Here is a 12,104-nt window from a genome sequence, read left to right on the forward strand (position 1 = left end):
TCCTTGGTGACAAACCCTCCTCTATCTTTGACACTAAATTATTTCCATGTGCCTTGCAAAGAAATGAAGATAAGAGCAGTAGGTAGGTGAGGACTAGAAACTAAAGAAAATTAAAATAATTATGTGTGACCTGCAGTTGTCATTTAAAACCCCCCAAACTTTCGGGACGTGATTGGGAGCTGGAGTAGTGGAGATCAGAGAGAGAACATGGTTAACTGAATTGTGCATCTCTAATGCTTCATATCCCTGCTAGTGCAGTTCTTTCTCCATTCCTAAATGTGATTTGTGTGCCACCTGTTTCAACTGCAGTCACTCTCCAGGGACATCAAATGGGAGGCAGCACGTAGGAGCTAAATTATTTGGAGAGGATTCAGTGATTGACTTAAATGTAAAGGGATTAATTGGTCTCTAAACAAGTCAATTAAACTGTATTCGGAAAGTGGAAAGATCACAAATGCATGGCAATGAATAAATTAATGCATTTTTCATGGTTTTAGAATTTTCTACATGTTGCTTAATTTGTTTTGAATCATAAAATTTATTCCATTAATTGTGATCATGCTGCATAATGGACACATGTGAAATAAGTTTGTGCAGCCATCCTCCTAAAGGACAGCTGGCAGCAGGCTTACAGCACAAATTTCAGTGTGTATTAGGAGGTGTTCACAGCTTTTGCAGGCTCTTTTACACACCATACAGCAAAGGAGAACAAATTTTCTCTGAGACCATGCTGTAAAATGAGGTTCAGGTCTCTTAAAACTTTGTCTCCGTTCTGTGTAGCTCATTAAACCTTGTGCTCTTCAGTAGACGTGTGAAGGGCATTATATGCTTGGTCCTTGGTGCTTGAGGAAGGTGTGCTGTGCAAGGAAATGTGGAGAGATTTAGGCACTTGGCTTTGCTTTGTCATTTTGGGTGGTATTTTATGGGCTGGGTTTTGGCTTTTCGTTTAATTTTATCAAGGTATAGTTGAACATGATTTTCTTTCATTTTGCAGTAGTGCTGTTGTTCTGCCACATTTAAGAGTTCAGCTGCAAGTCCTAGGAATAATGAAGCTCTCCATCAGGATTCATCTCTCTTCGTGTTCTGTAATTCAAAATGCTGGGTTATTATTACAGGTTTATAATCATGTAAAGGTATCAGAAGATTTGGTTTGTGGGAAGAAATGAACTTAAGAGGGGGATCAAGTCTTGCAGCACTTACAAATCCTTTTCCAGCTGCCATTTTTAAATGGATGTGAGATAGTCAGAAGGTCCCCAGCTCCCCATATTCTGAGAGCAGGGCTGCTTCCTCACTGGAGAGCTCCCAGTGCTGGTGTTCACCTGCTGGAGAAACTAAACTTTGCTCACACTGAAAGTGGGTACAGGGATTTAATGCCTGGAGAGTCTGAATTTCTTTTTAAGGCTGTATGAATCTGTGACATAAAACTCACAATATAACGTTTTACTTCTCCTTTTCCCTTGAGGAGCCCACAGTAACCAGCACAAATCAAAACTGCATTAATAGTTTTGAGATTTTGAGAACAACATTCTTCCTCTTATTTCTGTGTTGAACAAACTGGGTAACCACAGTTCCCCCCGTTGAGGTACTTGCTTTGTGAATGAAACTGATAAATTTATGTGCAGTGAACTTAATGACAACAAGAAATGGACGTGTGGCCCTTCTTCCCCTTCAGTTTGCTGGTTTTTCCCAGGAATCTCCTTTCTGAATGGCCTTAATCTAATATAATGCTACTTTGGATAATAGCACTCCGAGGGGCGAAGGGGAGAAGGGTGCATTAACCTACATTAGCAGGCAGCAGAAACAAGGCAGTGCTGGCCTTGCAGAGCAGAGGAGGAGCCTGTGACAGGCTGGGCTTTATTTGTATGGCTCAGACGTGGAAAGGACGCGCCCTGGTTGTGCTCTGGCTGCCGACTGTGGTGACAGAGCCTGTGTGCATGTCTGGAGAGCATCCCTGTGACTGAGGCTGCAGGAATTTAAATTGGGAGAGAGCAGATGAATTGTGGTGTCTGTTAACTTGTGAATTACTGTGCACTGTGTTACCATGCCAGTGCTGCTTAACTTACAAAGCAGGGAGAGAGGGAAGCCTGGCTGCTTGTGAGAAAATTAGGTTCTTTGGTTATAAGAAACACCTGTCTTTTCTTTTATGAGATTTTCATTTTCATTATTTTTGAGCTCCATTTTTGGGATTTGAGGAGAACTATCTGATTATCTTGGAAGATTTTGGATAAAATAATTTTAAAGCTTCACACAGCCCCTCCCTAATTTAAACAAGCAGGAGTAAGTGGCAGTGTCTGCTTCATTTTTTCCCCATGCTTTGAGCAGTCTGAGAAATTATCTGATGTTTACATATTATTTCCCCTTGTACCTCATACCTGTTAGTCTGGGTCCTTGTAGGGCATTGAAGCTGGTTTTGTTCCCATATTTCAAATTTTTTTTAGTCTCCCATGCCTGGTTTGCCCAGCACTGGGTGGTTGTTCCAGCTCAGTGTTCCCACGTGAGGGAATGTTTGGTTACTGAGGAACTCAGAGCTGTTATTTGTAAGAACACCACGTGTGTTACGTAAACAAATAATGTGACCTTTCAGACTGCACATACATAATGTAGGCCTATAAAACACACAGAGCAATGCTTATCCACTCACAGTGCTCGTTCAGGTTACAGGGGCTTCTAATCATGTCTCACAAATGGCTACTGGGATCAAAGCCATTTCAAGCCAAGATTATCAGATGCATTAAATTTCTAGCTTTCAGAGTTAATTGCCATATAAATCAAGACAGAATTTAGGTAATTTTTGACAAGTTGTTACAAAGAAATTTCTGTGTTATCCCATGTTGATGCTTTTCTTTAATGTGCAGGTTTGAATCCAGTAGAGCACAGAGCGAAGCTGTTTGGTGACAAACTCAGCTGTGGCTTTGAGTGAATCTGTGCTACAAGGACATATTAAATAAGGAATTGTCTAAAGCAGTTACTGAGGGATCACTAATGACTTGTGGCTTTACTCCTAGAGCAGCATTAATTTATGAAAATGAAACTCCCAATGTAAATGTGGTTTGATACTCCGCCATACTTGAGTGTTAAATACCCTTTTTGTTTCTCTGCTGAACATGATTTCATCACTGACTTCACACACAACTACTGCAGTTCGGGTGTGAGACTGAAAACTGGGCTGACTTAATTTGGATAAAGTTAATTGCCCACTGATGGCCAGCGTGCAACACAAATCTTAAGAGAAAGGATAATATTTTTATCCACTTTATGAGGGGTAGGGGGAAGCCTTTTTCCACAGCTTCAGCTCTGTTTGGGTCTGTGACCCACAGACAAATCATTTTGACTCTGCCAGTCACCCATAGAGCTGGAGTTGTGAGCCAGAGTAACTGATAGCTGTGTTATCTGTGATAAAACTGCCACAGAAAGCTTCAATTTCAGGGAACTCAGCATTTAAACTTTGCAGGCCGAGTTGTTAAGGAAAGGTCAGTTTATGCCTTAGGCTGGAAAAAAATGGCAATAGTTGGTTGGTGAGCCTCCATCAGCCCTCGTCAGGCTTATGCTGGAGTTTGGGGTTATTAATATTCAAAAGGATTTTTTTCAGTCCTGATCTCTAGAGCACAACTGCTCGTGACAGTTCTGAGGCCTGGATGGTATTTAAAAAATGCTGAGACTAACAGCACAGAAAGAGGGCTTTTGGGGAGATTCCACATGTAACTAACATGCAACTTACTCATGTGCCATGAATAAGTTATGGGGCACATTGAATATATGAGCTTATCTGCCTGCATTCCTGTTTGAAAGAGTATCAGATCTTTTATGGAAATGGATTTTCCAAAGGACCCATTTCAGACCCTGTGTGGAAATACAGTGCTTCAGACAGAGATGGCAGGAGGGTGATAACAGCAGGGATTTTAGAAGCTTTATGTGCAATTTTTCCTGATGTGTTGGTATTTTGAGTATGCTAAAGCAAGAAATACTGCATCCATTCTGACAATCTTCTAGTTAATTATAATCCATTTTGTAATTTTCACCAGCTGGTACTATTGTTTTTAGAATACCTGGTAATGCTGCTACAGATATAAGCAAGTTCCTGATTTTTAAGGACATACATCTTAAAAAGCTCAGAATTTCCAGTGGAAAATACGTGTTTGTTTTGGCATTAGCCTGAAAATAACTTTAATAACCTCCATGTTTCTTTTTTGGTATGCATTTATATTGTATTTTAAAGTCTATATCCTGTATTGCAGTAGAAATATGGTGACAACAACGTCTATGTTTTCTAAATAGGGCAGGATCCAGTGTCTCATCACAATGAATTTTAATTCATAATGAATATAATAAACTTGTAGAATCAGTTTTTGGTACTGACATCTTAAATAATTCAAAATAGTTGTAGTTCTAAATCAGCACTGCTCTGAAGTGTAGCACAAATGTAACAAATAATGGACTCAGTAATCCTTAGTGCCTCGAGCTACATGGTGCGGTACAGTGCTGACTGCGTCACTCACCATCCCTCTGCCAAGGGAGGAATGTTCACTGGGATTTCGCTGCAGGAATTTTATTTCAGAGATCCAGGAGACCCTTTGGGTTTGGCCAGTTTTATCCAGTGTTGACTAGATTTAGTAAAAATCAGATTTGATTTGATAAAGATAATTTAGCACATAAAATTTTAAGTGATCTGAATTTCTGCTGCAGGGAAACTGCCTCTGTTGATCTGCTCTGTTTTTCTACCCTATAACCTCTGTTTGTCTACTGCAGACAGGATTTTTCTAAGCTGACATGCCTTAACTGTTCCTAACTTCAGAGTGTTGGTGGGAGGATGCACATGCTCCTCACCTGCTGAGCAGCACTGTTGGATTGCTGTGGTTTGATCTGCTGGTGACAATCCCACTGGAGATGGATCACAGCCCATTTCCAGAGCAGGAATCCTGCACAGTTCTTTCAAATAGGTTGAGCTTTTAGCATGAAAACCAAAAGCCTGCATTGCCGTACTCTGACTTCAACTGGTTTGTTTTCATACTGGCAGATGTACTGACCAACCTTCTGTGCCATCTGTCATTGTCCCGTATTTCGGCATATATGGGATGAGGATAAATGCTATCCTTGATCCAGGGACTTGCCTTCCTTCTTGCTCCGTGTTGCCTTTGGTATTAACTGATATCAAGAGCAGGGTTTGTCCCTGAATGTAGAGAAAATAAATATATTGCAGTGGTCATGGCAGCCCTGCTGCCTGGTTTAGTTATTCAGGATGTTATTTTGGATTATTTCTTCAGTAACCATCAACAGTCTGGGAATGACTTCTGTTCATCTTAAAAATTGTGGGAAACAATTCGAAACCAGGCTGTTTTGACAAGTCACATTTTATGCAGCTAATAATAAATCAATAAACTTCCATGTTCAACACACACAAAACTTACTTGATATAGAAAAGTAAGGGTTTATTGTGAATGTTTATGGGAGATTTTCACCTATTATGGTGTAGTACTTCACTGAGGATCACAGGAATAAAACTACTCCAGTTGTACATGGAAGGGAATCTCTCAGTGCCAGTACACCGGAGGAGCTCCTTATATGGTTAAATTATCCATTAATCAAAACAGAACTAGATATTAAACACTGCTTCAATACACTGTCAAAATATGCTTATTTCTGTGTGTAGTTTCCAGGGCAAGCATGGGATGGCTGTTGCTGCAGAACCTGGTTCTCCCTGCAGGAGCTGTGGGGCAAAGCTCTGCTTCACTACAGTGCAAACTCCTCCTCAGCAGGAGCTCTGTCACCGTGTCATTTACTTGCAGCCAGTCCTGTTCTGCTGTGCTGTAAACAGTCCAGTCCATCTCCAAAAAACCCAGACATGGAGCTCTCCCAGCCTGAGACATCGGGATAAGCCAGGGCAGGAAATGGGAGCAGTTTGTCCCGTGTTCCCGTCGAAGGTTACGGACGCTGGACGTGACCTTGCCTCCAGCACAGACTTGATATGGGTCTTGTTCCTACTGCTCCTGCAATGGAATTACTGCTCAGAATGGGCTGATGGGATGCACAGCATTGCCCCTGGACTTGTGCAGGTGCTGCTGTTCTTACCCTGTCACACTGCAGATTGATGGATCCATTGGAAGAATAACCCCCGTGTCCCCCAGGTTGGCAGCTCATCCTGTGCATACATTATTACACACAGGGAAGGATGGGAGATGGGATCAGGGAGGGAATCCCGTTGGTGAGGAGTGTGTTGGCCTTGGGTTTTACTGGTGACAACTGAGGCAGTGTTGACATAGTAAGTCTGTAACACAGCAAGTGTTTAGATAATGTTATCTAAATGCTTGCTGCATTGTGAAACTGTTATCTTAGTGCTTTACTTCACCACTGGAAAAACATTAAAGGCAAATAATACGTATACAAAGTTTCTGTGTGTAAAAAAACCCAACAGAATATATGAGACAACGTATGGACTTAAGAGATACCATTATTAAAGACCTGGTAATTCTGGGAACTGATGGTCTCTTCCCCCCTCTTATTTTTATTTCTTTGAGTTGGGGAAGAAAAAGAGATAACAAAATCAAGAGACAAGGAGTCAATGCCAAAGCAGTATGATTTCATCTGCAGCTTGGCTTCCCCTATTCTTACTCTGTGCCATACAAAAAGTAGTGACTTTAGGCAGAGATGTGTAACCAGGCGTCAGTTTCCCTTGTTCATGAGCCAGCAGTGTGTTCACCTGAAGAAAAGGTGTTTCAGGTGCTGTGATACAGGGGAATAATTGCCCCACCTGCTTTCAGCTGGGTGTTCGTTAGCCTTGGGACAAGCTCCAGCTGCAGGGCAGTGTCAGCCCTCAGTCCTGCTTTGGCTCCAGCACACAGAGGATGCTGGATTCAGTGGGTTCTTACTTCTCAGGGATTGATGTGTGGAGTGACAGAGCACCCAGCAGGCTCCAGGTTGGTGTTTCCATATTTCAGTGTGGATCTGTGTCTGGGGCTGCAGCGGAGAGAATCTGGCTGTGGGGGTCCCATGCCTGGTGCAGAAATGGGGGCTGTGTGCTGTCAGGAGGCTGTGGTGTCCAGAAAACTCTGGAATTGTCTCATGCCTGGAAATGCTTTCCTTCTAGCTTTAGTTGTGGTGTTGAATGTGTGATTTCCCCTAAGGGCCTGAAAATGGCCTGGCCTTTTTTGTTTGCTGTTCCAGGTGCTCCTCTGCTCTCCTGGTGTATGTGAGGAAGCTTTCCCTGCTAACACAGGGGCCTGGCAGGGCCCTGGAGTTCCTCCCTGGACCATGGTGTGTCCTGGAGGATCTGGGAGTGCATCACTCCCCTCAGCTAAGGGCAGTGCCTTAACTGGGCAGTGGCACCTTTAAAGCCACTCTGCTCTGGAACTGAGGCTCTACCTTCTCTGACAGCAAAGGAGGCAGCCTTTCTTCTCTTCCCTTTGTGGGAGCTTGTTCAAATTCAGGCTTCTCTGGGGATACTTATTTCCAGACTATTTAAGAAGAGGTGATTTTCATACTGGACTGCTAGTTTACTGTGGTGTTCGGGTGTTACTGACTGTAGGGGTGTCCAGGTGCTGCCATCTCCTGCCCAGACCCCACTGTGACCTGCTCCTGTTGTGTTGCTTTAGCAACTTTAAAGGAAATTATTTAATTTGCTCTCACTTACCCTTCTGTTTCAAGTTTGCCTTTCCATGCTCTCTTTTTTGTAGTCCACATCAAACAAGTGATTTGACTGTTTTCCTAATGCCTGTGCCTTTGCTGCTGCCTCTTTTCTGACATCAGACTCGATGAAGATATTTTGGGGTAACTGTGACTTGAGGGCTTTCAGATCCCAACCTTAATTTTGAGGAGAATTAGAACAGCCATACAATTTATTTGCCATAAAATATAATTAATTGTACACAGTCAGTGGCTTTATGGACAATTGCTTATAAAGTAAAGGAGAAACAAGAGGTTGCCAGCAGCCTGTAAGGCAGGGGATGGGAGCTCAAGCTCCTCTGTGGAGAAATAAGTATTTAAAAAATGCTCAGCCCTGAAATTGTTCTAAAAATAGGACTGATACGTACAAATATAGGATTCTTAAATTTTCACTGTATTTTTCTAAGGAACCTTTAGTGTCAGTCCTGGCATCTGGCTCCTGACTGCACTTTCCAGGTGTGTCAGGAGGTTGCAGTGTTTGGGACAAAGCAAGCTTAGACACCGTGCACTACATGGCAGCAAGGGGTTTTCAGGGAATGGTTTCAAGTCCTTAAAATAATAATGACAACATTCATACCGGAAAACTATTGTTTTAATATCTCTCTAATAAGGAGAAAACTTGGTTGTGTTCAATTAAGGCTTTTCGTAGCATCTTCTTCCCCAAATCCCAAAGTAATTGTTACTGGCAGCTTTGATTTCTGCATTTGTGGTGTATTTTGAAATCTGTGGGGTGCAGTTTGACTTTACGTAAGGATAAACATTAGTACATACATTCCAAACTCTGTTAGGAATTGCAGTATTTGACATTTTTTTCATGTACAGTTTGAATGCAGAATAATACAGGTTCCACTGGGTATTTGTGTAAACCTCCCAACAAATGAACACCTGAATCCATCAGTTGTTCTCCTTTCTCTGCCAGTGCTGTGGAGTTTAAGCATAGTCAGATTTTCGTAATCCTCATCTGATTTTAATATATAAGTAAATTTAATGTAAAGTTGTTTTCTTTAAGTCATAGTAACTGAGGAATTGGCATTCATAAAGGTTATGGGAAGTCCTAAATACTACATTGCCAAGGTATTCAGCTGCATTTTTAGGCATCTCAAAAGTTATTTAAGGTAATTGAGATCCCAGAGGAAACACCTGAAAGACAGTTAATGTCAGCTGCAGGTGATTAGGTGCCGAAGTGAAAGCTGGATTTTTCTGTGCTATGGAGAAAAAAATACCAGCAATAGTTAAAAGGACACAGATCTTTTGTTACAAAAGGTTATGTGATGTTGCTTTTTCTCTGTATTTCTGTTAATAGATGCCTTTTATTGGAATAGTTGTTTTAATTTTAGCACATAGGTCTCAGTGAATATAGTGGAAATATTGTTGGAGGTGTGTACCAAAGTGTTCTGCTGGCTGAAGGCCACAGTGCTCAGCATTTTTCCCACCTTATCCTTAGTGCAGCCAGAGGTGGAAATAACGTATGTACTGTATATGTTCCATACATTCCACTGGGGAAGATGACATCCTAACCAAGGCAGCCGTCAGGCACCTGGAAAGCAAAGGAAGGTTTCTGAAAAAGTACCTGTAAAAAAGAGTTCCTACATAGTGTTACCAGAGTACTGTTACAGATTTGCACTCTTTAAAATAATTTTTATAAAATAGGATGAAAAGAAGAGGTCTTGCTTAAGTTTGTGTTGAAAGTTTCCCATGGAAAACTCCTGCAGCTGCCACTGTCTCTGGTGGCACTGGCTGTATGCCTGAAAAAAGCCAGAAAAGGAAGAAATTCAAACCTCAGACTCTTAACTGGTAGGGTAAATCCTAATAGGGTTAATACTGAATTAATCCAGCTGAAATACATTTCAAGCTAAGTTCATGGGCACATGGCTGAGCATTTTCACTCTACACCACACCCAAGGCATAAATAATTTTAAATGCCCCCAACTTTATTTTTCTGATGCATTGGATGCTTCAGTCTGGTCCAGGCTTCTGATTTGGAATTTTTTGTAGGGAATATATGGCACTTTGTATTCCCCTGTTAGGATCAGGAATGGCTGGGGGCTTGCTCAGGATGTCACCTTACTGCCACACTTTTGGCCTTCTTCCTCGCCTCTGTGTCGGAGCCTTGACTCAAACCCTGCCTCTGACTGCCTGTAGTTCCTGGTGTAACTCATTAATGTGTGCAAAGCGAATGTACAGCACAACTGTGCAGAATTAGCAACGTTTATATTATTGTACTTGTCCTGAGCTGGCAGTGTGAGGTATTCCAACAGACTTTGGGGAGTAGGGAGATACTCCATGTGCATTTCTGGTAGTTTGTGATCGTTTTATCATCTGATCAGAAAGAGTACAGAAATGAGGGTGTTTAAAAACCTGCAGAGATAGTGGAGCAGCTTCTCAAAAGCCTATCTGCTTCAGTTTTTGAACTGGGTTGAAATAAATGTAAGTAAAACAAAAAAATCAGTCTGAACATGGTGCTGAATGTTTTTCGGAACCCTGGTCTGATTTGCATTTTGTGTTCAGCTTTTTGTTGGTGCAAAGAGTAGTGGATCTGGTAGGAAAACTGGATATTGATAATGTTGGAAGATTCTAGTGAGGACCTGGACCATTTGTGTGTTTTGGAGCTTGATTTGGTGTGAATAGGTTGGATGTACAGTGGGGCTCAGTGGTGGATCAGGTAAAGCCTTGTCCTGGGGCTGTGTGAAGGGCTGGCTGCTTGGAGTTGGGTGAGGTTTCTCCACTTGGATGTTATTCCAAGATCTGGCTCACATTTGCAGCCAGAGTGATTTCTTCGGGCTGGTATTTCAGGAATGGTGTGAGCTGTACTGCAGACAGGAATGTCAGGAGGCTGGGAGCACATGCCAGAGTGGGACACAGCTCAGCAGCGGGTGCTCAAATCAAGTTCTTATTTGTTACTAAAGGAAACCTTTCACCCAGAGCCTGCCAGGAGCTGATGGGGACCGCAGGAAGTCCCCAGGCCTTGATCTTTATTATTTTTGGTCTTGAAAGCTGAGCTTATGGCAATGACTGGCACCAGAGGGAGCTTAACTTGTGTGTCAGTGCCTGGCAAAGCTGGGGGGAGCCCAGGGAGGGCAGCAGGACACAGGTCTGGCTGGAGTCAGACCTGCTGGGCAGAGGGGCTTGTGCCAGCAGCTCCACCAGCTCTGGTCTGAAGGAAAGCACTGCTGGACTGACTGAGTTGTTGCTCTCGTCCTAGAGCTGCACTTGATTTAGTTTGGATCCAGTGTTACAAATGTTCCATCTTTCACTGCTGAAGTCCTTATTGCTGGGCATGAGCAGTAACATTCGTTACTGTTACTCCTTAATCTGGCATTCAGGGAAGAGAAATGGGCTGCTATTGTATTTGTATGCCTTTCCCCCAATAATCGTTTGTCTATACTCTTAGTCTGAAGCTGTCTAATTTTCTGATTTTAATTACTAATTCTGGTGCTAGGTGATTCTCAGTTGAAAGTTCATGGCATGCACTGCCTTCCTTCCAAAAACAAACAAAACTTCTGTGTTTCAAGGTCTGATTTGGTGTATTCCTTATCCTCACAGTGGTTATGGGTAGCTGTGAGTGTTGCATAAGATTGCACATTTGTTCATGCCAGACCACTTTGCAAGACACTTGAAAGGGTCCCTGGATGTCCCAAGTTTTTCCCTTTGGTTGAATTGCAGCCAAGCAAGACCCACAGTTAAATCCTGTGGGAAGCTTGCAGAATCCGGAGTGTTTCTGTGTAGTGTCCTAAAGACAGGGGTTGAAAATCACTGCTTTGCAAACAGCTTTGCTCTCTGCTTTGAAATGCTGACCTGCTGCACATGAACTCTCTGCAGACGTTATCCTCGCTTGCTCTTACACCAGATTTCTCTCATGGGCATTTTATTTATTAAAACCTTCTTTATATTAAAGGTGTTCACCGTGTGTAAGAAAACGAATGGGATCTGATTAAATATTTGGACTTGGCTGTAATTTTGTGTTTCTTGTATGTGCAGAAATCCATTGTTCAGGGGTTTTATTACATTAATCGATTTGCTTCTCTTCTTGGGGCAGGATAGGAATACCTGGAATCTGACCCATTTTGTCCCATGTCCTGTTCCCTCCCTTCCCCCCACCATGTAACTCAATGATCAATTTACTTTTTCAGAGCTGAGGATAGTAAAATTTCTTTCCTTTGTGAAAATTGAAACATAAGGAAACTTTTTATTTAGTGGAATTACTGTTACAAAATACTTCAGAATTGTGGATGGCAGCACCAGGGAAGTATAGCCCTTACCTGTCATTTCAGTAGCCTTTTCCCTTCAGATTTTTCTCAACTGAATTTTTTCTTCTGGTCCCTTTTGGTGGTAGGATTTGAGGCTCACAGAAGAGTAACTTGGGGTACGGGATGACAAGTTATTCTGCCCAATATGTGGAATCATTCAGAGATTTAGTGAGATTAGAGCAGCTCCCTATTCTACACCAT

General features: G+C 42.2%; 1 protein-coding gene across 2 annotated transcripts in view; it reads left to right on the top strand.

Annotated features, from left to right (window-relative positions):
- Positions 1–12,104, top strand: part of MED13L (mediator complex subunit 13L) — a 333,660-nt gene that overhangs the window by 273,721 nt on the left and 47,835 nt on the right. The gene's annotated exons all lie outside the window — the stretch shown is intronic.

This window comes from Corvus moneduloides, chromosome 18 (genome assembly GCF_009650955.1).
Source record: "Corvus moneduloides isolate bCorMon1 chromosome 18, bCorMon1.pri, whole genome shotgun sequence".
In the NCBI taxonomy this organism is placed as follows: Eukaryota; Metazoa; Chordata; class Aves; order Passeriformes; family Corvidae; genus Corvus; species Corvus moneduloides.